The 27,487-nt window shown below is 44.0% G+C and overlaps 1 pseudogene; it reads left to right on the top strand.

Moving 5' to 3' along the window:
• The first annotated feature begins 1,707 nt into the window (after positions 1-1,707).
• On the top strand, positions 1,708-27,487 carry LOC119852997 (annotated as a pseudogene).

Below are 27,487 nucleotides of genomic sequence, written 5' to 3' on the forward strand. Positions count from 1 at the left end.
AAATTTTCTCTTCTGGGGCTGGTCTGTCCACGTTCTAGGGGGCCAGTCTCTGTTGCCTCTCCTGGTTCAGAGATATTAGGGTGAGGGTCAGGCTTGGGTGTTTCCTCCTCTGGGGCAGCCTCCTTTCCAGCTACCCTGTCCCTGGGTCAGGATCTGAGTCCCCAAGGCCTTAGCTGCCCTGCTTTCCCTTTTTGTCTTTCTACCCCACCTGGGAATGGAAAACAAATCTGGCGATATTTCAGAGAAGACTGGGGTTGACAGTCTATTGTGGATGCCTCACTAACTTCAGGGTTCCCCTCTTTCTCCAATCCTCCTACTGGAAGTAAGTCTCCAAATCCTGGGAAATCCCTCCTTATGAGCACCAGGTATGGAAGTTTAGGGACTACACCTGCTGCTACCTCAGTAGCGTTCCCCTGATTTCAATTTTTACTGGGATGGTGGGGTAGTAACTGTTAGGATATAGATATTCAGGCTTGTCTGCAAAGGCCTATACTTTAAGAATTTAGGTATATGTTTATCATTTAGCTAGTTATAGAGGTATAAAAGAATGAAAGAATCAAAATCACTGTCTGCCTGTACAAGGCCTTTTCTCACTATGACAGTCTGAGGCCCTGTTCTTAGGCTAAGATCTTTGGCTAAATAGCGGAGGCAGCCATAAGCTGGGAAGCTAATAGTCACATCCTTACATTCCAAACTGGTCACATTGAAATAAGGTGCTATTGGGCTGTTAGGAATACAATCCTGTCCTGATAATGCCTATCACCTCCAGAGAAAGGGAAGTGCCTAGAGCAGTGCTACTCAAAGTGGTGGCAGCGATCCGTGAGCCATCGGCTGCCGGTCCACGGCGAGTTTCCAGGAAGAAAAGAAAGAAATAATAGTATAATTTAAAAATCACACTGGAATTCCACCAAGAATAATTATCAGTCGATGAGGTCGACAATATTAAATAATATTATGTTTTCAGGAGCACATATTATAATATTGATAATTATGCCATAGCACTACAGCATGTTTTGCATGAGCGTGCGAGTGCGTGTTTATCCCACTCCTTCGCATATAAAGACCCTGCCCCACTGTCAGTTACCATCAAGAAGTTGTATAAAGAGTTACATACGGATCTCTGCACATTTGTCATTTGGGACCCCGCCCGAACACACTGATCTGAGAATGTAAGTACTGATAATGTGATAAAATTTTAATAATTATTTTCTATCCTATCCCGCCGTATCCCTTTCAAGGTAGATAGAGATGATTGAGCACCACACACCTATCGCCAAATAGACAGTCCTCACTTCCTCCATATCCATGTATTGTTTCATACATGCTCTCATTGTTCTTACTTATAGCCTTCCCCTCTTCTAGAATCAAACCTACATGTTTCTGCCAGGAAGTTCTTGAAATTCCTTGCTTTCTCACTTCATATCTTTCAGACAGGTAAATCTTATTTTTGACATTCATTATCCATTCTTTCCATGTGTTCAAACCATCTTAACTTTCCAATTATTATCCTGTTTGCAATTTAATTTTAAAATGTGTATTATCTTCTTATCCTAACATTACTTACCCTATTAATCAATGTTCTCCTGCACATATTTCTCAATAAAAGCATTCCCACTGCATTTATTTGGCTTTCATCCTAATATCATAAATTAAGTATATACCCGGGGTACGGAATTTATATTCATTATTTTTATGCCTAATTTACAGATGGCGAAGCGAGGTCCAATCAACATATTTATCAAGCAGAGACATCCAGGTTGCTGAACATGCAAGGAATTCTGAATCAGATGATGGCAATGTAAATGAAACAGAAGTATTGTCAATAAAAAGAATTCGTACTAGCTTTACTTGGAAATATTACTCCTCATACATTCAGTTAGGTTTTGTAGCCACGAATGATGGTGGAGTGCCAAAATCACAGTGCGTTATTTGTGGCAATGTGTTGGCTAACGACGCAATGAAGCCTTCAAAGCTCAAGAGGCATTTAAGTACAAAACATAATGAAATTAGTTCAAAGCCAAAAGAGTTCTTTGAAAGAAAGCATGTTGATTTAAAAGGCTGTCAGAAACAGATCTTTGAAGTATCACACATAAATACCTCTGCTTTGCGAGCTTCTTATAAAGTAGCGCTTCGCATTGCTAAGGCTAAAAAGCCATATACAATCGGTGAAACGCTAGTGATAGGCTGTATTAAAGATGTCTGCATGGAAATGCTGGGCGAGCCAGCAATAAAGAAAGTGGCTCAGGCGCAACTTTCAAATGACACTGTAGCTCAACGAATTCATGATCTGGCTCACTATATGAAAAATCAGCTCATAGGACAGATTAAATTAGCAAAGTACTTTTCTTTGCAGCTTGATGAATGTACAGACGTTGCTAATACGGCAATTCTGATGGTGTATGTGTGCTTTGAACGTGAGGGTGATTTGAAGGAAGAGTTTTTGTTTTCTGCTTCACTATCAACAAAAACAACTAGTTCTGAAGTGTTCAAGACTGTGAGCAACTACATTGTTAACAAATGTGGGTTGGATTTCAAGTTTTGTGTAGGCGTATGTTCTGATGGCGCTGCCACAATGACAGGACGGCATTCTGAAGTGGTTACCCAGATTGAGGCACTTGCACCCAAATGCAAGTCAACGCACTGATTCCTTCACCGAGAAAGTCTTGCAACAAAAAAAATGTCAACAGAACTAAACAGTGTGCTCAGCGAGATTGTAAAAATTGTGAACCATGTAAAGGCGAATGCTTTAAATTCGAGACTATTTGCTGCATTATGTGATGATATGGGAGCTGATCATAAACAGTTCCTATTGCATGACGATGTACATTGGTTATCGAGGGGAAAAATCCTGTCAAGAGTATTTGAGCTCCGAAATGAGCTTGCCGAGTTGCTTCAGGACAGAAAACCAAATTGGTCACAATTGTTCTGAGATGCGGATTGGATAGCCAAGCTGGCTTATTTGGCTGATATCTGTGCCATCTTTAATGATCTCAACACTTCTATGCAGGGAAGGATGGCTTCGTGTCTTACAATGGCTGACAAGATCGACAGACAAAAACGAAAGCTAGAAGCATGGAAGAGTCGAGTGTCAAGAGATTGTTATGACATGTTTCACAATTTAGCGACAATGATCGCTGATTCAGGCGAAGACCTTAATGTTACAACTCTATGAAATGTCATCAGTGAACACTTGACGAATTTGGCAGAACGTTCTGAGTTTTACTTTCCAGCAGAAGAAGATCCATGGAAAGGGACTGGATGGATCCGAAATCCATTTATTCCATTGAAAGATGACTTAACTGTCACTATGGAGGATAAATTGTTGGAGCTGCCTGCTGACGAAGGATTGAAGATGAGTTTTGAAACTACAACATCACTTGCTTCCTTTTGGATAAAAGTGAAAGTGGAATATCCTGAGCTTACTGAAATTGCTCTGAAAACTCTTCTCCCATTTCCTTCAACATAACTCTGCGAGACTGGCTTCTCAACCATGAGTGTCATTAAGACAAAGTACAGGAAAAGTATGAATATTCATTCTCCATTGCGCGTGGCACTGTCCTCAATTGAACCATGACTGGATAAACTGACAAAGAAGAAGCAGGCTCACCTTACTGTTAGGGGGCTTACTCCTTCACCCACTTACTTCCCTTGTCCTTCTCGTATGAACAGAGAGCAACAATACCCAAAGTCCAAAGGTGCAAACAATTCAATGTTTATTGGGGTGAACTTCCAGCAAGCATGATTCCAGTTTCCTTCCTTAGTGTCCCCCTTCCCAGCTCTGACACCACAGACAAACCTTTAACTAACTGTCCCATGGACACATGTTATCCCCGTATGTTTAGCCTGCAGTAGCTGACTACGGTTCATGAGCTTCCTGAGATAAGCGTGATAGCACTCTCTGAATCAACCAGTGCTGTGGTCTCTACCCCATTTAGTTTCACTGGTCTGGTATACATATGTGGGGTTAGTGAGACCCCCACAAGATGGATTAGGGAGTATGGATCTGCCCAGTTCTCCAGGTTACACTGCATAGGCTCCTCAGCATTGGGACACTGTGCAGCTATGTGTCCCCACTCCCCGCAGGCTATAACATCTGTATGGGGCCCTAGGCATAACCCGGTCTCTTGATTTGGGCCTTCTAACATCACAATCCTCTTCTCCCTCAGTGCTCCAACTCTTTGTGGCTTCTGGTGGGCCTTCACCCCTCTTTTTTTCCACCTGGGCTCTCCTGGTGGCCAGTCACCCAAGCTCTAGGGCTTGGTGTGGCTAGTTTAATCTGGGGTGCCTCTTCCTTAACTGGTTGAGTCAGCTCCCTCGCTGTCCTTCGCCTCTCTACCAGTGCGACAGCCTCGTCATAGGTGGAGGGTTCGTTCTGGCTTACCCAGGCACGCAGGTCTGGTGGTAGTCCTCTCATGTACCGGTCGATAAACAGAACCTCCAGTATCTCCTCTGGACTCTGGGATTCAGTTCGTAACCACTTTTGTGTGAGATGGATGAGGTCATATAATTGGGACCTTGGGGTTTTGTTTTTGTGATACCTCCATTCTTGATACCGCTGGGCCCGCACTGCAGTCGTTACCCCAGATCTGGCCAGGATCTCTGCATTCAGCTGGGGGGTAGTCTGCCGCAGCCTCTTCAGGCAAATCATAGTAGGCCTTCTGGGCCTCCCCACACAGGAATGGAGCGAGGATGCCAGACCACTGTTCTTGGGGCCAAGCTTCCCACAGGGCTGTCCTCTCAAAGGCCAGGAGGTACGCCTCTACGTCATCCTCCCATGTCATTTTCTGCAGCCAATTGCTGGCCTGCATGATCTGTGTCCCATCATGGCCGTGGTTCAGCTCTGTAAGGGCCTTTACCTGGTTTACCAGTTCCTGCAACATAGCCCGGTCTTGAGCGGCCTGGTCCATCAGCAGGCAGTTAGTCTCTTGCTGCAGCCACACTGCCTCCTGTTGGGCGGCTGCCTAGACACAGGTAGCTGCTTGCTGGGCAGCGGTGGCTTGTATCAGTGCCTGCACTACGTCCTCCATTGTGGTGAAAAAAAAATAAAAACTCTCCCTTTTTTTTTTTTTTAAATCATAACACCTTCCTTCTTCCGCCGCTCTGTACACACCAAATCCCACCCCTGACACCAGTTGTGAGAAAGTTCCTCCTGTATCTTGGTGGGTCCTGTGCTTATTGGCGGATTTTGCTCGCCTCAGAGACTCACAGTAGCCCTCAGTTTGGCCACTTTCGTGGCTCACATCTGCTGTTCACTCAGATAACCTCATCACTGGCCAGCATGGGAAAAAAGAGTAAGAACAATCCCCGCAGTTTCTGCTGATCCATCATGTGGGTCGGGGAACAGCTCAGAGACCTTCCCCTCTGGTGGAACCTCCTCTGTTAGGTCCAGAGTTGGGAGGTTTGGGGGGAACCCAGGCCCGCCCTCTACCCTGGGTTCCAGCCCAGGGCCCTGTGGACTGCAGCTGTCTAAAGTGCCTTCTGGAACAGCTGTGTGACAGCTACAATGCCCTGGGCTACTTGCCCATGGCCTCCTCCCAACACCTTCTTTGTCCTCACCACAGGACCTTCCTCCTGATGTCTGATAACGCTTGTACTCCTCAGTCCTCCAGCAGCACGTCCTCTCACTCCCAGCTCCTTACGCGCACATCTCACTAACTGGAGTGACAGCCTTTTTAAACCAGGTGTCCTGATTAGCCTTAATTAATTCTAGCAACTTCCCAATTGGCTTCAGGTGTCCTAATTAGCCTGCCTGCCTTAATTAGTTCTATAAAGTTCCTGAGTGTTCTGGAATAGTCCCTGTTATCTTACCTAGGGAAAAGGGACCTGCTTAACCTGGAACTAATGTATCTACCTTCGACCACTCTCTTGTAGCCATCTGGCCTGACCTTGTCACAATACACAAATACATAAATTTATAACCACAGTTTATATATATACATATCTCATAATAACCACCAGGTTCAGAACATTACAAGCTTTGAAAAGAGTCATTACTTGATATCTATTATACATAATAATATGGTACACAGCCAGTTGCTTTGTTTGCATATTCTTTTGGGCTCCCTGTTCTCCCTCTGATATATATACTCTGATTATCACAGAAATGTAAAAATAGCAAAAAATTACCTGTAGTTTCTCTTTTCCTTGCTGCAGTCCAACCAGCCATTGTCTTCAAGTGGACTAAGCAGTTTTCTTGTTTGATTAAACCTTTGCCTTGAGAAAGTGCATTTTGCCAATGGCAAAATCCAGATTTAATAAACAACCGTTGTGACGGAATTCCCTTGGGGTGCAGCCTGGGACCAGTATGCAGCCTGGGACTGTGCCCCCTGAACTCTCCCCAGCCTGGGCTGTCGCTCACAGTGCCTTGCTAGTCACCAGCAGCAAACCCCTCCAGGCGCTGTGATCACTCAGTACAACCGCATGTGGAGCCCCACATACCCAGCTATATTGCATGAATGCTCCCAAAGCCACTCATGAATCACACAGAGAGAGGCACCAGAGCTAAATCTCTCCAGTTCCCAGCACTGTACCCCAGGAATATATCATAGAATCATAGAAGGTTAGGGTTGGAAGGGACCTCAGGAGGTCATCTAGTCCAACCCCCTGCTCAAAGCAGGACCAATCCCCAATTTTTGCCCCAGAGCCTGAAATGGCCCCCTCAAGGATTGAACTCACAACCCTGGGTTAAGCAGGCTAATGCTCAAACCACTGAGTTATCCTCCCCCCATATCGTCTTGCACTGCTCAAGATGGGCAAGTTCATATTTAATAATTGGTTCACCACTTCATCAATGGAAAGTGGCCATACACCAGCCTTTGCAAACCTGAGCAGATTTGTCCCACACTTCATACAAACTTACTGGTAAAGATAAACAATTAAACAAATGTATTTACTATAAAGTGATAATTTAAGTGATATTAAGTGATAGGCAAAAAGTCAGAGTGGTTACCAAAATAAAATAAAATATAACCACACAGTCTAAACTCTCAACCCTCTTAGACTGGGCGACATCTAGATTAAGCAGTTTTTCTCACCCCACTGGATATTGCAGTCTTTAATATACAGGTTTGTTCCTTAAACCTGGGCCAATCTCCTCTGTTGGAGTCTTGTCTTCTTCTCAGGGTCTTAGTTTCTTGCAGTGAAGGTGGGGGCAGGAGAAGGGCCCAGTATGTGTCCACTCTGCCTGTTTTATACCCTCAGCCCATGTGCTTGGGGAGTACAGGTCCAGGCATGTCTGGGGGCATTGCTGAGTCTCTCCAAGCAAGGTTGAGCAATTCCCCTGGTGGGGCCTCATGCAGGTGAGTCATTGCATTTTAGCTCCCGTACTGGACAATGGCTGTTGATGGGTTGTTTGACACCCCGCCCAGGCTTTGGTTACTTTCCTTGCTGTTGCCTCTGGGGAGCTAATATCTGGCTGATTCTCCAACACACAGCAGGTTTTAGTGACCACTATACAACACAATTCTCATAACTTCATATGCATTAATGATACACATATATGGATAGAGAAATGACTTTCAGCAGATCATAGCCTGTCCCCTGATATCTTACAAGGCATGCTTTATATGTAAGATCACGATTATATGAAAATGAGGAATATGAGGATTACAGTACCTGATAATCACAGAAATGTAAAAATAGCAAAAAATGACTTGTAGCTTCTCTTTTCCTTGCTGCAGTCCAATCAGCCATCGTGTTCAAGCAGATTAAGCAGTTTTCATGTTTGATTAAACCTTTGCCTTGAGAGAGTGCATTTTTCCAATGGCAAAATCAAGATTTAATAAACAACCATATCAGCTCCCCTTTCACCAGCATCGTGAGGGTGCACATACATCTGACATGGAAAACCAAAGGCCTCATCAGCTTTAACAGAAATGCTGCTCACAACCCTACTACATGTCAGTCTAGGAGTTCCACTTGACTCTGCCATAACGTCACACTCCCTGCAGCCTGGACACTCCATCTAAGGTTTCTTCTGGGCTCTAGAGGAGCATTTCAGTGCTAGTCAGCCCATCCATGCTCCCTCGCAGGCTCCAAAAGGAGCTATCTCCTCTCTCTCAGTTCAAAAGGAACTCTCTTCTTTTCTCTCCAGACAGGTAAGCAGGGTCTGGTCACAGAAACTCCAGCACAGAACCCTATGTCTCCACTGTGCTAGTTTGTGTATTTTGTAAGCCTCCCTGCAGCGGTTTTCTTACCAGGATTTCACATCTTTTATTATAGCAGCAATGTAATGTCACCACACTTCACTTAGCTGAAACATGGCCAATAACAAGCTGTTCAGCTCTTGCTGGCTACCGGAATTGTGACTTCTGCTCAGTGGCCTTAGGCCTACAATCATTCATCTGAGGGACCTCGGCTAAGAAACTGAGAGAAAAAAACTGGAGCACATTTTATTTCTATGGGAGGGGGGCAAAGAAATTTTTAGGAGGAAGGGGCAGAGTACCTCCTTAAGCCCTCCCCCCTTTAACTACGGGCCTAAACTGATGGAAGCAGAGTTTATCCTTTGGCTCTAGTTTAGGAATAGTACGGACTGAAGGCAGTGTTTACTGACTCAGAAATAATTCTGTTTCTTATGTGGGCTCTGTCATCCTCCCTCAACAACTGCAAGATGGGAAAGCACGGATCAGGTGGGTAGAGGCCTAGAGGACCCTCCTAGATTAATCTACCAGGAAGTCTGAAAACTCCTAAATCCAGCACTGATTATTATGTCACAGGACTGACAGACAATGCTATTTTTTGCTCTCAGTGTATATCATTACAGAACAAGAATCACATCTGTTTCATACTTGGAAGGTCAGTTGCCCAAGCACATCTAGAGGAAACAATAATTAAAATGCCAGTAGCTCGTCTACATTAGTGATCTGATTTTTGCTACTACCAGTGAGTTGGTAATAATGTTAGGGGGGAAATCCTAGTGTAGACAAGCTTGAATAACCAAAACTCTGGACTTAACAAGTGGGTGTAACTATCTGAGAATTGTGAAAGATGAGTTGTTAGTTCATGTCCTGCTAGGAGAGGAGCTACATTATGGACAGGAGTAAAGCTTCAGTTTTATCATTGTGGTGGTGACTTCCTCACATCAGCAGAAGGGGAATTCATTTAGACACCATTGTTTTCTGGGATATAAATCCAGTCTCTCCCCATCTCTTGCCTTTCTTGAACAGCGTTACAGAAATAGCTTTTGAAGAATTTTTTTTTTCCAGGCTTGAAATCGGTAAAATTCAGGAGACCACAGGAAACCTATTTTAACTCTTCATCTAGCATGTGTGTTGTTGAAGTGCCATAATATTGCCATGGTGGTGCTAACTATCCTCAGTTCCAATCAGCAATGTGAGGTGAAGAAACCGCTCCATAAAATGAAAACAAAAGAGATTACTTCCTAAAATTAGGTACTGCTACTTGTCAAGCCTTCCCAGCATTCAAGCAATAGCTTATTGTACAGACCAGGGAGTGTGGATGCTGAGGAGTGGCAAATCCCCAAATGGTGCAAGAACCCAATGGGATCTGCAATGCCATTTCACTTTAGTGTCACCTTCCATAGGTGAATCCGACAGGGATGACATTGAAAAACAGGGCGGCAACCCCCGTGTAGGTGAGAACAAAAATAATGATGTGCTTATCCAACCCATATGATTCAGTTATTCAGAGAGATATTTCCTGAGTTAAGTGTTGCCTCAGATATTCAGTCCCCTATGTGCTGCTCAGCTAGTGCATAGCAGGCAGACCACTGTCCTAACTGGGTGGCTCCGGATTCCTTCATATGACAGGATTCCCTGGCTGGTATAGATCAGACATAAGGAGCTAAGCAAACATCTCCCCATTCCTCACCAACTGCCTGGGGAAGGGTATGTCAGAGCCTGGCCAGCACGCTGCTTTGCTCCCCTGATCCCCATTAAGCATAATGGCCCCTTGGAAGTTGTTACCAGCTGGCAGAAGCTGCCCTAACTTATACCTTGTGCCCAACAGCAGCTCCAAAGATCAAGACTGTGCTTATGTGATGTACTGCCACCATCCCTACAGCACCTCCTGGGTCCTGCAGAAAGCAATTATACCAGAGCGGAAGCAAAAAATGAGAAAAAATCTGGATTTAATTAGCTAAGTTGTTGTGGGATTTCTTTAATAACAGCTATGGCATCTTCTGTTATTATCACATATTTGCCTGTTGTTGACTCCTTTTAATATCCCTTCCCTTCCTATCAATAAGCTTGCTAAGAAGGTAGTGAAACTCAGAAGAGGATGAAGAACATTGCTTGCTTTGCAATGAATAGTAGGAAAGTAAGTCAAGAATAACATACTTTTAGACTACAATTCCATATATACTTTCTGGTTAAGTAGCTGTCTTTTAGGTAAGATAAGGAAGTATTATCCCCATTTTACAGAAGGGGAACTGAGACACAGAGAGATTGTTACTTTCTCAAGGACACCTGGGAAGTGTGTGTAATAAAAGTTAATTTAATCCACATCTCCTGAGTCTTAGTCCAATGCCATAGTTAACAGGAAAAACAACGAGGAATCCTTGTGGCACCTTAGAAACTAACAAATTTATTTGGGCATAAGCATTCATGGGCTAGAATCCACTTCATCAGATGCATGGAGTGGAAAATACAGTAGCAGGTATGTTTATACATAGTACATGAAAAGATGGGAGCTGCCTTACCAGGTGGGGGGTCAGTCTAACGAGACAATTCAATTAACAGTAGAATACCAAAGGAGGAAATATCACTTTTGTAGTAGTAATGAGGGTGGCCCATTTCAAACAGTTCACAAGAAGGTGTGAGTAACAGTAGGGGGAAATTAGTATGGTTAAATTAAGTTTTGTAATGACTCATCCACTCCCAGTCTTTATTCAGGCCTAATTTGATGGTGTCCAGTTTGCAAATTAATTCCAGTTCTGCAGTTTCACATTGAAGTCTGTTTCTGAAGTTTTTTTGTTGAAGAATGGCCACTTTTAAGTCTATTATTGGGTGACCAGGGAGGCTGAAGTGTTCTCCTACTGGTTTTTGAATGTTGTAATTCCTGATGTCAGATTTGTGTCCATTTATTCTCTTGCGTAAAGACTGTCCGGTTTGGCCAACGTACATGGCAAAAGGGCATTGCTGGCACATGATGGCATATATCACATTGGAAGATGTGCAGGTGAATGAGCCCCTGATGGTGTGGCTGATGTGGTTAGGTCCTATGATGGTGCCCCTTGAATAGATATCCGGACAGAGTTGGCACCAGGATTTGTTGCAGGGTCATCTTTCGTCATTAAATAGTCACTGGCTGTTATCTGTATCTTTCCAGGTAATGGTCTGTTCAGCAAGGAGGGACTTCTGGCTGAAAAGTCACTTATTTCTGTCAGAGCTTGTGTCTAAGATCTGAAGAAAAAAAAAGTAAAAGTGATACAAATGTAGAGCTTTTTTCTCTTTTTCCAGGTTTTTCCTAAACAGAGCAACCTGTCTGGCTAGCCTAAATAAACATCCCTGATAGCAGCCACACGTGCGTAATATATGCTCAAGAGCTTTGGATGGACACAATTTTAGACAGCAAAATAAATACATAAACACACACAGAAATTGTGAGATCAGCGTTTACAAAGAGCTCCTTTTCTTTTCATCCTGTGATTTGAAACCCGCTGGAGCATCCTTCTGTGGTATGTGCTCAAGAACTCTGCCAGTCCATTGCATTTGAGAGCTAAGGCTTGAGGAACTACCAACTTGTACTGAATGGCTGAAGCTTCCAAAGCTCCAAAAGTGATCGTAAAAGACTGATTCTTCAAGGGACTGAATCCAAGATAGCAGCTGCAAGAAACATTTTAATGGACATGCATGATCATCCTTGCAAGTTCTCACAGGATCTGTGAATCTGCCTTGGAGGACGAATGAAAAGGATTTAAAGTGTTTTATTAGTGTATAGATTCTATGAGTTTGACTTTTCCCCCATTGTTGCAGTGGGTGCCGCCCTGGATTCAAGCAGTGTTTGCATCAATAACTTCCCTGGGGGTCCTACTGGAAAAAGGCAGCCATGATTTGTGGTCAGGGCACATTAGGAGATCTGCTGGTGGAATCAATGCATCCCATGGGTGTACTGGCTACAGCCCTGTCCCAGCCTGCAGTGCCTGTTTCAGGAGACTGCTCAGCAGCTGCAGTTGACCTGGCAGAGAAAGGATTGTGGGCTCCTTGCACTGCTGTACTCCTTGCTCTGCCCCTGTGTCCCCACCCCCCGCCCACTGCTCTGAGTTACAGCAGCAGAAGCCATCATTACCCCAGGGGAGTGAATCCTGCCCCACCCCTTTCAGTATACATGTTGTATCTTTTTAGTTCTTCTTAGGGATGCTGTACATCTCTGGTGAAATTATGTCTGCCCTATCTCTGCTCCCTGGAGTATTACAGTCCTGTCTAGGAGTAGTGGTGGTGACATCCAACCACATCAAAGGTGTCCTGTTCACTAAATTAATGAATTCCTGCTGAGTTTCCCAATTGTGGAGAGCAGACAGTAGCTGGTAACAACTGTGTTGGCCAGATAAATCTCAGAGCTACTCTACTTTTCCATTCTGGCACCATCTACAATAGTTTTCCATCACCACTGACCCCTTTCTGTCACCGCCAATAGCTGGGATTTACCTTCGGCACCTCTCCAGAGCAATGCACTCAGATTTCTCAATGCTAACCAGCAGGCTTTCCCCAGATTCCAGCTTTAAATCCCCATTGCACATTTTATAGGATTCCCCCTCTCCCCACACACCAATCAAGAGATACAAGCACAAAAGCACTTCACAGTAACAAATCATCAGCTAAATTTATTTAATACCCAGATGTGAGCAGCATGTAATACATTTTAAAGGATGACTTCTGATTGCACTAAAGAGTCTTTAAAGATTGGGCTTTTTTCCCACAAGAACTGCACTGCAGCCCCTTAGATTTCACATTGTGTGGTGTGTAATTTTCTTTCCATCTTTGAATGAAATGTAGATTTTGGTTAACAGCTGGCCACGCTGGAAGATACTTTATTTCACCTTTACCATGTTCTCCTTCCAATTCCTTCCATAACTTGGACAAGATAGAAACATTAAAAGGAAGAGTTGGACAAGCACAAAAAGAGACGGATGAGCACATTATCATTCAACTTTTTTCAAACAAATCTTTAGATTTTTGACATAGCAAGTCATGTACAATTGAGGGCACAGATTTGATTGTGGGCACTATACTAGCTTAAGCCTATAGAATTGCTTTACAGTGTCCAGGTGTGACGTGCCCCGTGGTACAACTTAAACCGTGGAATTGCTGTGCCCCCTTAACTCTCTAGGTCAGGATACTTCTCACACTGCTCTGCTATGACAAGCAGCCCCTTCAGGCTTTGCTCTCACACAGCCATTAGCACATGAAGGCACACCCTATGTTACCTGAAGGGTCTCACAGCCAGTCATGAACTGTATACAGAAAGACATGAGCAAATTCTACCAGCCCCAGCCTTGCACCCCAGAAATATCTGTCTTACACTGCTCAAGACTCCCTTTGTGACAGATTTCTGTTACCAATCTGCCTGAGGCATCAGGTGATCAGGCTGAGGCCACAGCTTTGTTAGGGGATGAGATGAAGGAGTACACCAAGGGTCTAAGTTTTAAAGCTTTATTAATAAAATAATAAAATAACAGTGGTGAGTGCTGGGAATGCCCCCATGTCACTCAGAGAAAGAAAGAAAGCACTAGTGCTCCAGCCCTAACCCACTTTTATACTCACACACGCATGACCCGAGGCTGGCCAAGCCCAGGTGTAATGTCAAAAGAAGAGGGGGTGGAGAAGGGTAGATGAGAGTTCTGTCTTGTGCACAAGCCGTCCAGGGCCCAGTGTTGATTCATAGATATTAAGGTCAGAAGGGACCATTATGATCATCTAGTCCAACCTTCTGCACAACGCAGGCCACAGAATCCCACCCACCCACTCCTGCGAAAAACCTCTCACCTATGTCTGAGCTATTGAAGTCCTCAAATCGTGGTTTAAAGACTTCAAGGTGCAGAGAATCCTCCAGCAAGTGACCCATGCCTCATGCTATAGAGGAAGGCGAAAAACCTCCAGGGCCTCTTCCAATCTGCCCTGGAGGAAAATTCCTTCCCGACCCCAAATATGGTGATCAGCTAAACCCTGAGCATATGGGCAAGATTCACCAGCCAGATACCCAGGAAAGAATTCTCTGTAGTAACTAAGATCCCACCCCATCTAACATCCTATCACAGGCCATTGGGCCTATTTACCATGAATATTTAAAGATCAATTAATTGCCAAAATCATGTTATTCCATCATACCGCCTCCTCCATACCCTTATGGAGTCTAATCTTAAAACCAAATAGGTCTTTTGCCCCCACTGCTTCCCTTGGAAGGCTATTCCAAAACTTCACTCCTCTGATGGTTAGAAACCTTCATCTAATTTCAAGTTGATCTCCAACTTGCTTCAGCTCTTAGGAGGGTTTTAAGTCCTGGGTTCTTTTGGGGGCGTTTTGTTAAGGGACCTCTGTTCCCCGTGCTCTTTGTACCAGTTCAAACTGGCCTTCCGTGGCTTCCACAGCTTTCCCAAAACACACCGGCTTTAGGGATGCGAGACTTGGTTTTCCCCCTCACTGGCCTTTGCCGTCTTACTAGTTTTTGCAATTTTTGCAGTCCTGTTTAGCTGAATCCTCCTTTCTCACGGCTGGTCGGGGTGGAATTCAGGCCTCCATCTTTCTTGGCAGGCAGCCAAGAGTCGGATGTGGGCTGTGGCCTTGGGCTGGAGTTAGCGTCTTATCTTCGGACCTTGCTGGAGTGTCAAGGTAACATGTTCCTTTCTCCCTTCCTCCCCCTTCGGCCTCTCACAACCTGCAAAGGAATCTTCCACTCCACACTCACACTTTTAATCCTTCGCAAAATGCCTTGCAATGCCTGCAACAGCGTTAGCAACATACAATGCTGATCTGCCTCCTCCTGAGGGAGAGGCCATTGTGGTGTAACACCTTGATCTGAGTAGGCTCATGAATTAGTTCATCAGACCACCAAAGGATATGAATAGCCACAGCCCTTGTAACCTGAGTAGATTCCCCAAACTTCAATCAAAAACTCACTGGATTAGATAAAACATTAGAAAAAGTTTATTAACTAAAGAGAGACGAATTTTAAGTGATTTTAAGTGGTATAATCATAGACGTTCAGAATTGGTTACAAAAGGAAATAAAAGATTAAAAAACCACAAGCTATTTCCTAAACTTTATCGGGCTAAGTCAAATTTGAAGCAATAAGGTTTCTCTTACCCAATACCCTACAGTTGTCTGTGCTAACTAGAAAGCTGTTCCAGTTAGGACCACTCCCCCCAGTTCAAATGTTTCTTTTTCTTCCAAACGTTCTTTGTTGCCTTCAGTGTAGGTAGGGGAGGAGTGATGATGTCATTTTCTCTTATTTATACTCTCCACCAGGTGCTGGAATGATCCTTGCTGTGTCATGGGTGTTAGGCAGCCCCAAGGTGTATGTGCCATAGCAACTGTCTTTCATGTGAATTGTAAATCTCTTGTTTACAACTCCCCTGTTGGTGAATGGCTGGTGATGGTCATTTAACACCTGGGTGGGTGTTGGTCACCTCTTTGTTGCCACTGAAGAGCTAGTCTGTGGGAGTTTTCCAGATTCATAACATGTTTCAGTGACAAATATATAGGAAAAACTCATACCTTCATATACAATGATGATACATACATTTCAACAAGACAGTAATGGTCAACAGATTATGACTTTTCCAATGATACCTCACAAGGTGTGCTTTGCACAAGATTTATTGTAGCTTTGTAAAAGTGGTGACCATAGTAGTGTAGACTGTCACAGAAAGACTGTAAAACAAATGTGTGTTACTGTGACAAGATGAAGAATCCGCCTGAAAAAGGTTAAGGGATCCAGGCTTTTCACATGGCTGGGTGGGATATATAAGTAAGAGGAAACTTGGTCCAAGCAGCAATGGGAAGCTTATATTCTCCTTTCCCTTGGTTGGCAAGGGAAAAGACTCTTAGGGACTGTAGCCAGTGTTGTCAATTGAGTTGCTTTATTTTGTGTTTTGAGTTCAAACAAAAAACTGTGCCCTAAGGCAAAGCCTTTGTAAGTTGTGTGGGGTATTTGCTTCCTTTCCCTGGTTGATGAAAGAGCCCAGCCACTTATAGTTATGTTCCTGCAAGCAGAATTAGAAAAGTTGGGAAGATAATATTCAAGTAAACACACTGACCAGAGTGTTCAGACTGGAGTGACTAAAGTTACACAGCCCAGGCTGGGATTTTCAAAGGACCCTAAGAGGGTTAGGCACCTTGCTTCCTTTGAAAATCTCCACCTAAATCCATATTTAGTCAAGTCATTAATAGAGGCCTGATTTTCGTATGTGCTGAGTATTTGCAGCTTCCACTGACTTCGGCTCACTTTAAACACCCAAATTTGACAATGCTGTCCACTATACTTATCAACTCTATTCACAGCAAATGTATAAAGCCTGATTTTCCACTTCTCTGCACCTTGAATAGTTATTTAGCTTTGCAAAAATTGGTAGCATTTTACAATCACTGTAGTTTGGGATAGATGTAAATGATTACACAAGGTGCAAAACAATAACAAAGAAACATGCACTCAGATTCTAGACTCCTTGCAATTAGTTTTTTGGCCCACTAAAGTCATTTTCACAAAAGATTTCAACATTAATTACCTTCCCACTGTACATAAACGTCTATCTGAAGATGAGGAGAAATGCTTTTTTATAGAATTCATCTGCATTCAGTAAAACCAACACAGATCTTTTCCACATTGAGCAATTGGAGCTGCTGGGTGCTAAGCACTTTAGAAAATCTGCTCCTGGGTGTTTGTAATGCATAATCCCAGAAAATGTCTTTCATATTTTCTCCTGTTTTAAAGAAGCCCCACCCACTCCAGGGTTGCCAGGTCCTGTCAAGAGCATGAATTCCAGAACAAAAATATAAAAAGGCAGATAAAGATTGACATTGCGTATTGCAAACTTCTCTATCATATCCTTTTGTGGGTAATAAAGGAATATCATCTTGCTTCTTGTACCCTTATCTTCTGATGTGGCTATCCTCCTGACTATCGCCAATGTGTTCTAATAACGTGGTGTCCTTGTATAGGTTCTGTATCTGTAAGGTCCCTGCTGTCCTATTGAGTGGTCTCTTCAGAACCCTTTTCAGCTAGTGCTGGGATTGTCTGAGACAGCAGCCTGTTTTAGCAGCAGTCAGCTTTCTCTTGTTTCTTACTGATATCCTTTTCTGGGTTGTTTGCCCATTATTGCTTCTGTAAAGCTCAAATTGTGGCTATGTTTATCAAACTGGGCTGCCTTTTCTACATCTGTATCATGTCAGTCTCTTCTCTCTTTAAAGTGAGTTTTGGTAACTGCTAAGAACCACTTCCCCTGGCAGTATGGTTCTTCTCTTTCAGGTTGTCTGCTACTGTGTACTAGTGGAGTGATTTTTCCTTCCTCCTGTCTTTCTGATGTTGTCAGACAGGCTATTCAGAGTTCGTGCCCCACACTACACCATCATCTTAGCTACTAGACAATGCCTTGGTGTTTCTCACTTAGGACTTGTCTTCACTACTGGGGTAAATCGACCTAATTATGTGTAGCTGGAGTCATCATAGTTTAGGTCGACTTACGTCCATGTCTTTACTGTGCTGAGTTGATAGGAAACACTCTTCAGTAGACTTCCCTTACTCTTCTTGGAGAGCTGGAGTACTGGGTTGATAGCAAGCTCTCTGCCGTTGATTTAGTGGGTCTTCACTAGACCTGCTAAATCGACCCCACGATCTCCCCATAGTGAAGACCAGCCCTTAGACATGGAATTGTCTTCACAAAGCACTTTATGTTATAACAGTTATCTTAGTTCCAGGGGTCTCAACTTAGGGGTTAGGAAGAGGCTCCAGGGGATCGTGACCATCCATCCTCTCCTTCCCTTTCTTACACTTTTGTTCAAAAAATGTTTCTTTCTAGTCCTTGTTATGGAGATAACCTCAAAAACATGAACTGAATATAAACAGAGTGATGCCTGCCTGAATCTGCAGACAGCCTGAATCAATAGCTCTGAGGCAGAAGCTCTCAACTAGGGGTCACTATCCACAAAGTGTCAGAGGGTCATAACTATCCTGCCCTTCCCATATTACTAGGTGGGAGGGGTCTCCTTAGTCTTTTCCAAGTTACAGACCACAGGCCAGATTTTCTGCTTCACCAAGTTATGGTTGGTAAAGCAGAGCTGGGGATGGGCTCTGGTTATGGCTGTCTGATTCTTGCCCAGCCCTGTCAGTTGTTAAAATAGCCTGAATGCTGCTATAGCCTGTGCCAACTGGGGCAATGCTCCGAATGGACCGAAGCCACCTAAGGGCAGCTGGAGCACAGTTCCTACCCACTCTCCTGCAAGACAGGTACTAGAGCAGAGGAGAACAGGGATGTCCCTCATCAAATAATTTTGAAGGAGAAATTAGTTAAGGACATTGAGAAGGTAGTTGTACTTGGTTTTGTATTTTTAGTATTTGTGTGTGTATGTAGGGGCTTTGTGCTGGGAGAGCAGCTGAGCCCTGCTTAGGGGGTGGGGCTTCTGACTAGGGGGCCTATAAAGGTAGCCAGCCAGTCAGGCAGCGGCACAGACAGCTGCAGCAGCACAGGAGCTAGCAAACCGAGCTGTAAACAGGGGAGTTTGAGTGGGAGTTTGTATTGTGGTGCTTGTTTGGGGTTTGCTTTTGCTGGGGGGGAGGGTGGTCTTTTTGGTGTGGCTTGTGTTTCCCAGATTAACAGGACGTAGGTGGGAAGGTGATGACAGATGCGGAGGCAGCTGTGGGAGTGACTCCTGTAGTGGAAGACACATTGAGGATGACTGGATGTGGAAGCTGTGGTATGTACATGATCCTGGAGGGGGGAACCGGTAAGAGTTTTTTCTGCATGAAATGCTGTCTGATAGAGCTGATGGAGGAAAAGATCCGAGGTTTGGAGATGCAGGTGGAAAGTCTGGTTGAGTTTAGGAAGGGGTTTGAGCAGATGATGGAGCAAAGATATGAGGTATCTGAAGGGAAAAGCTCAGACTCACGGATGGAAGCAGGGCTGGGGAATTTTGAGGGGAGACTGGGTGAGGAAAGTGGTCAGTGGAAACATGTGACTCAAAGAACCAGGCAGAGGAAAAGACGGGCTAGTGAAGGAGAAATAGAGCTTAGGAATAGGTTTGCAGAGTTGGAAAATGAAGAAGGGGCTCAGCAGATACTTGTTGAAGGTGGAAGGGTAAGGAAGAAGAGAAGAGAGGCTAGTCCTATAGGAAAAGCGGAAGAGTCAAGGGAGACTAGACCAAATATGAGCCCCAGGAGGATACAGGATGGGTTGAAGAAGATTATAAGGGAAAATAGGAATGGAAAGAACTTGCAGCCAGAGGGAACAGGGGAGAGACTGGAGAATAGCACTGTTACCAGGAAAAGGCAGGTCTAGGTGATCGGGGACTCTTTATTGAGAAGAATAGACAGGCCTGTAACTAGAGCTGATCCAGAGAATAGAAGGGTGTGCTGTCTTCCGGGTGCTAAGATACGGGATGTAGACCTGAGGTTGAAAAGGATCCTAAAGGGAGCGGGAAAGAATCCCCTAATTATCCTTCATGTGGGAACAAATGATACGGCTAGATTCTCGCTGGAAAGTATTAAGGGAGACTATGCTAGGCTGGGGAAGACGCTTAAGGAAATTGAGGCTCAGGTGATCTTTAGCAGGATCCTTCCTGTTCCTAAAGAAGGGCAACAAAGGTGTGACAAGATTATGACTGTCAACAGATGGCTTAGGCAGTGGTGCTATAAGGTGGGCTTTGGGATGTATGGCCACTGGGAGGCATTCACGGACAGAGGACAGTTCTCTCGGGATGGACTTCATCTGAGTAGGGAAGGAAATAGACTTCTAGGATCGAGGCTGGCACAACTGATAAAGAGAGCTTTAAACTAGGAATTAGGGGGAGATGGATGGGAGATGTCCTGGAAATCTCCACGCCAGATTTTAGCATTGAGAGGGAAGAAGACGAAGTAAGAAAGGATACAGCCATGGGTAGGAGACTGTATATAAGGAGCGAGGGCGGTGTGGATACTAGTCTAATAGGTTATACTGGCTGTAGAATGACTGTGTCTAATAGGGTACAAAATGTGAGCGAGGCCAAACAGCAAAAATTAAGATGTTTATACACCAATGTGAGGAGCCTAGGTAACAAAATGGAGGAACTAGAGCTACTGGTGCAGGAAGTGAAATCAGATATTATAGGGATAACAGAAACATGGTGGAATAGTAGTCATGACTGGACTACAGGTATTGAAGGGTATGTGCTGTTTAGGAAAGACAGAAACAAAGCTAAAGGTGGTGGAGTAGCATTGTATATCTATGATGAGGTAGAATGTAAAGAAATAAGAAGCGATGCAATGGATAAGACAGAGTCCGTCTGGGCAAAAATTACATTGGGGAAGAAAATTAGTAAATTAGTAAAGAGTAAAGCACTCCTACGATAGTGCTTGGGGTGTGCTATAGATCTCCGGGATCTAATTTGGATATGGATAGAGCCCTTTTTAATGTTTTTAATAAAGTAAATACTAATGGAAACTGCGTGATCATGGGAGACTTTAACTTCCCAGATATAGACTGGAGGACCAGTGCTAGTAATAATAATAGGGCTCAGATTTTCCTAGATGCGATAGCTGATGGATTCCTTCATCAAGTAGTTGCTGAACCGACTAGAGGGGATGCCATTTTAGATTTAATTTTGGTGAGTAGCGAGGACCTCATAGAAGAAATGGTTGTAGGGGACAATCTTGGCTCAAGTGATCATGAGCTAATTCAGTTCAAACTAAACGGAAGGATTAACAAAAATAAATCTGCAACTAGGGTTTTTGATTTCAAATGGGCTGACTTTCAAAAATTAAGGAAATTAGTTAGGGAAGTGGATTGGACTGAAGAATTTATGGATCTAAAGGTAAAGGAGGCCTGGGATTACTTTAAATCAAAGCTGCAGAAGCTATCGGAAGCCTGTATCCCAAGAAAGGGGAAAAAATTCATAGGCAGGAGTTGTAGACCAAGCTGGATGAGCAAGCATCTTAGAGAGGTGATTAAGAAGAAGCAGAAATCATACAGGGAGTGGAAGATGAGAGGGATCAGCAAGAAAAGCTACCTAATTGAGGTCAGAACATGTAGGGATAAAGTGAGACGGGCTAAAAGTCGAGTAGAGTTGGACCTTGCAAAGGGAATTAAAACCAATAGTAAAAGGTTCTATAGCCATATAAATAAGAAGAAAACTAAGAAAGAAGAAGTGGGGCCGCTTAACACTGAGGATGGAGTGGAGGTTAAAGATAATCTAGGCATGGCCCAATATCTAAACAAATACTTTGCCTCAGTCTTTAATAAGGCTAAAGAGGATCTTAGGGATAATGGTAGCATGACAAATGGGAATGAGGATATAGAGGTAGATATTACTATATCTGAGGTAGAAGCGAAACTGAAACAGCTTAATGGGACTAAATCAGGGGGCACAGATAATCTTCATCCAAGAATATTAAAGGAATTGGCACCTGAAATTGCAAGCCCATTAGCAAGAATTTTTAATGAATCTGTAAACTCAGGAGTAGTACCGAATGATTGGAGAATTGCTAATATATTTCCTATTTTTAAGAAAGGAAAAAAAAGTGATCCAGGTAACTACAGGCCAGTTACTTTGACATCTGTAGTATGCAAGGTCCTGGAAAAAATTTTGAAGGAGAAATTAGTTAAGGACATTGAAGTCAATGGTAAATGGGACAAAATACAACATGGTTTTACAAAAGGTAGATCGTGCCAAACCAACCTAATCTCCCTTTTTGAAAAGGTAACAGATTTTTTAGATAAAGGAAATGCAGTGGATCTAATTTACCTAGATTTCAGTAAGGCATTTGATACCCTGCCACATGGGGAATTATTAGTTAAATTGGAGAAGATGGGGATCAATATGAACATCAAAAGGTGGATAAGGAATTGGTTAAAGGGGAGACTGTAACGGGTCCTACTGAAAGGTGAACTGTCAGGTTGGAGGGAGGTTACCAGTGGAGTTCCTCAGGGATCGGTTTTGGGACCAATCTTATTTAATCTTTTTATTACTGACCTTGGCACAAAAAGTGGGAGTGTGCTAACAAAGTTTGCAGATGATACAAAGCTGGGAGGTATTGCCAATTCGGAGAAGGATCGGGATATTATACAGGAGGATCTGGATGACCTTGTAAACTGGAGTAATAGTAATAGGATGAAATTTAATAGTGAGAAGTGTAAGGTTATGCATTTGGGGATTAATAACAAGAATTTTAGTTATAAATTGGGGATGCATCAATTAGAAGTAACGGAAGAGGAGAAGGACCTTGGAGTATTGGTTGATCATAGGATGATTATGAGCTGCCAATGTGATATGGCTGTGAAAAAAGCTAATGCGGTTTTGGGATGCATCAGGAGAGGCATTTCCAGTAGAGATAAGGAGGTTTTAGTACCGTTATACAAGGCACTGGTGAGACCTCACCTAGAATACTGTGTGCAGTTCTGGTTTCCCATGTTTAAAAAGGATGAATTCAAGCTGGAGCAGGTACAGAGAAGGGCTACTAGGATGATCCGAGGAATGGAAAACTTTTCTTATGAAAGGAGACTTAAGGAGCTTGGCATGTTTAGCCTAATTAAAAGAAGGTTGAGGGGAGATATGATTGCTCTCTATAAATATGTCAGAGGGATAAATACAGGAGAGGGAGAGGAATTATTTCAGCTCAGCATCAATGTGGACACAAGAACAAATGGGTATAAACTGGCCACCAGGAAGTTTAGACTTGAAATCAGACGAAGGTTTTTAACCATCAGAGGAGTGAAGTTTTGGAATAGCCTTCCAAGGGAAGCAGTGGCGGCAAAAGATCTATCTGGTTTTAAGATTCTACTTGATAAGTTTATGGTGGAGATGGTGTGATGAGATAATGGGATTTTGGTAAATAATTGATCTTTAAATATTCAGGGTAAATAGGCCAAATCCCCTGAGATGGGATATTAGATGGATGGGATCTGAGTTACCCAGGAAAGAATTTTCTGTAGTATGTGGCTGGTGAATCTTGCCCATATGCTCAGGGTTTAGCTGATTGCCATATTTGGGGTCGGGAAGGAAGAATCTTGCCCATATGCTCAGGGTTTAGCTGATTGCCATATTTGGGGTCGGGAAGGAATTTTCCTCCAGGGCAGATTGGAGAGGCCCTGGAGGTTTTTCGCCTTCCTCTGTAGCATGGGGCATGGTTGACTTGAGGGAGGCTTCTCTGCTCCTTGAAGTCTTTAAACCATGATTTAAGGACTTCAATAGCTCAGACATGGGTGAGGTTTTTCATAGGAGTGGGTGGGTGAGATTCTGTGGCCTGCGCTGTGCAGGAGGTCAGACTAGATGATCAGAATGGTCCCTTCTGACCTTAGATCTATGAATCTATGAATCTAAATAGCCCTCCCTCTGTCTATGGGCATGTCTACCCAGCAGAGGCTGTGCGTGGGCTGCCTACCTGAGCTCTCTTGAATCCAGCAGGTGTGGGTAACAGTGACACCGAAGACAGCATATTATGAGCTTCACTGCAGGCAGAACAAGCCTAGCAGGGGCCTAGTATGTACCTAGCTGGCTAGTCCACTCTGAAACCGGCACTGTGTTGCGTTCCCTGCTGTTGTTACTTGGGCTGGCTGAATTCAAGCTCGCTCCCCAAGCAATATGTACATACAGGCTATGAGACTAGTCCATTCATGCTAGATGTGGTAGTTCAGCCCCCTGTCCTACTTCTCCAGAGCGGGCCAACAAATATGAGAGGAATTCCTTGCGCTGCAGTCTGTCCCAGCGGCTATGGCCTTGACTGGCATGTGTTCTCAGAGAGCATTCACTCTGTGCATTGTACATTGTTATCTGTATGCCAGAGGGTGGGGTTTCACCTGAAGAGCTGGAATGTCATTTTGCAAGACAGCTCACGCTGATAGTGCCAAGTAAGGGGCTATGGCCTGTGACCACCACAGAATCCATATCTGACAATGCAAGTCTGTGTGTCTGGGCTGCTCCTTCCAAGTGCTCTGACCGTTCCTCAGCCACACATGATAACCTGAGACAGAAGGCTCAAGGCAAGTCTACAGACTCTTTCTGTTCTGTAGACCACACTGCACAAAGCCTCATTATCCTCTCACTCACACTGGTGGAAAGCAGGAATTCCACTGAAGTCAATGGAGTTACACTAGGTTAAAACCAGTGAACATGAGAAAAGAGCCATGTCCTACCAATTAACAACAGCACCTCACTGATTCTGTAGCACCGTGTGAAACAGTGTAGACATGATCTGACAAATAGGACCTTGGAGCCATTCTCAGTGACTCAGAACACATGTGGGCATTAGCAGAGCAGACATACTACAACCCCCAGATGATGGCTCCCCTTCCCCACTAATAAGACATGAAGGGAAGGGGGAGCTGATAGTACCCAATTTTGGTTGGAGGGGTCTTTTTTGGAAGCCCCCCTCTCCTTTCCCAGTGAGGGCTTTTCCCCCCATGGTGATGGTACCGAATACATAGGGAGACATTTTCTCCAGACTTACATTACGCGTGGGGGCCAGTGAGTGGGTCCTCGGAGGGTGCCTACTGTACTTGCACCAGGACTGGTAGCTGATGTCTCCACAGATCTTCTGAAAACACTGGGATGCCTCGCCCTGCAATGGTGCATCTTTCAGCTATTCAGAGTTACAGGGTGATGATAGTGCCACATCCACATTCCCTGCTTGAACCACTCTTCGCAGCCTGTTCTCTGTGCTCCTCGGCCAGAACCAAGAATCTGGCCCAGTCTGTATGGCAATACTGCAGTGCTATAGCCTGTCATGTGTCTCATGCTCTGAATTTATTTCTTGGCGCCAAATAATAAATGGTGTTTACAGTGAGGCTTCAGCACTGTGAACTAGGAACATTTTTTAAATTCCAAAAATGTAGCAGAATCCATTAATAAAAAAACTTCATTTTGCAACAGCAGCACCCTGCGTAGTTTCCCTGGAAACCATTTTTTTTCTGTAGCAGAAAGTGCTTATTTTACAATTAAATTATATGTGGGAGTTAAATTTTTGATTCAACATCTCAGTAAAGCATGGAGAATTCCCTACCAATAGCCCACAGTGGTAATAAAAAGCAAAAGAATACACCATGCACCTATAGTACTGCATGGAATAGTGTGTACAGAGGGCATTTTGCACCAGGGGATGTGCTGTGAAGCAGTTGCCCTTCCCAAGGATGAAGGATTGCTCAAAAACTGACTTCCATAAGATTTACAGCTGCTTGCCAGGGGCTCAGCAGCTCTCAATGTTTGGCTCAGACTGACAGTCCAACTCTAACCAACTAAGTTGGCTCCTTAATGGTTAATTTAAAGGAGGGGATGTGATGAATGCTGTGTTTTTCAATTAGCTAGGTAACAGGCAGTGGCTTTCAGTAACTCTGGATTCTAAATACTGAGAGCCACTGGGGGAGAAGGAGAAGCAGGAGAAAGCGTGTGGTTGGGGGCAGTGGAGAGGGAACTGAGCAATGGAAAGGAGCCGTGGCTGGAGGGATTCTATGGATGTGATGGTGAATTGGTGTAGATGGAGAGGGGGAATCTGAAACCAAGGTAGAAAGGGAACCAGACAGTAGGAGGGAGCAAGTGGCAGATCCCTGGCATTGGGAAAGAAGCAGGAGGGAGATGAGTGCTGAGGTTGCAGGGGGTGACAGGAGTCTGGTGAAGGGAGAAGGCACACTTTGGAGCATGTGACAATTACAGGCAGCTGCTGGCTGAGCAGAGTCTGCTGGATCTGCTGAAGCCTGGTGATAGATGTACAGCTATAGCGCCAGAGGTTTGTATGTTTGTGCATCTGTTGAGAACTGGAGTCAAGGAGAAGTAGCTGCTGGGGGGTCAATCAGGCAAGTGTCTGGTAGTTATCCTTAACAAGGGAGGCTCTGGCTATTGCAGAGCTCAGTTCATTGTTGGGACTCTGATGTTTGGGATGGCTCTTCCTTTTTCTGAACCAGTTCAAACATCCCTGATTACAATGAAGCCGTGAAGGGATCTCAGATTCAACTCTCATGCGGTTTTCTTTATAGCTACCCAAACCAACATTACTGAGTTCCTATCAGCAGGTATATTCCTGCTTCTTAAAGAGGCAGAGAAAAATATGAATATCTTCATACCAAATCCTGTAACTTCAGGTTCGATGCCATGTATTACATCTGATAGGAATTCTTTAATCACTCCAGTAACTTTTGCTCAGAGAACGTACTTGCTGGGTATGACCCCCAGTATTGCCAATCCCAAATCTTCAAAAGCATAAATCAACCTCCCCCAATTTCATGAAATTGACTTAAAAATAATGCAAATTCATAATACATCTGGGTTCTTTTCCTTTGCCTTCTGAGCATTCAGGGTTCACTCTGGTCATGTTTTCCAGCTTTTATCTGCTATGAGGGTTTCATGGGCCAGATCCTTCACTATCCATCTGCTTGTTTTGTGCTAATCAAAAGGGGCAAAGGGGCCAGAATGCAGCCCCAAAGGGGTAATGGAAGATTGTCCCCAACAAGAAGAAATGTCAGGTGGGGTAAAGCTCTGCTCCACTTGGTGCTGTCCCTCCTGGTGTGGAAGGCAGTCTGGGAGTAGGAGAGAAGTTTTCGTAATTCACATAGGGCACCAAACAACCCCCTCCCCACCTGTCAATCCTAGAAGCGTTGGAGCAGAAAGATGGCTCAGAGCCATCTTTTTCCCTCTTCACCTTCAGGTCCTGTGCCAACCATGGCTCAGTCTCAGCCAGGCATCTGGCCATATATTTGTTCTTTCTTTGTGTATGGTTTTCCTAACTCTAAAATAAAAGTCACCTGAATTAAAAGATACCTCTCTTTGTGCATGTGAAATCTAATCTGGGTCTGATGGCAGGATACATGGCTGTTTCCAGTGCAAAGCTTCATACCGTTTCTAACAAACCTTTGTCCAAATGAGAGCAGACAGCAAGTTTCTCAAATTTCTATAATTACAGAACCATAAATAGGTTGTATTTTATGTTAGATATTTTGTACTGCATGGAAATATAGGATTATTAGTTATATAATACTCTGTAAGCAATATACCAGGCTAAAACCTAGTCCTGAAGGAATCCCTATACCCAGGGAATCCCCAGCTGTCCTATTAAAGCTGATTTCTATCCGATTTCTCCCTTAAGTACACTGAGTGGAAGCTCTGACAGTCATGAGGACCTGGGCCTGGACATGTATATGAATAAATATAATATCGGGTAGGATACAAAAATAGTATGAGGGAAATAGATACACCTGCTTCAGGACATAAGCCAGCCTCTAAATGCCTGGAGTTAAGAAAAACGTAAGAAAAAGCTGATTTCATAATTCTCCTCTTTAGGTTTTCTTCAACCTGATGAAGCCTCTGATGCTGGTGCCTGTCAAAGCCAAGACACTGAAGTAGATGGACCACTGGTCTGA

This window comes from Dermochelys coriacea, chromosome 3, assembly GCF_009764565.3.
Source record: "Dermochelys coriacea isolate rDerCor1 chromosome 3, rDerCor1.pri.v4, whole genome shotgun sequence".
NCBI classification, from domain to species: Eukaryota; Metazoa; Chordata; order Testudines; family Dermochelyidae; genus Dermochelys; species Dermochelys coriacea.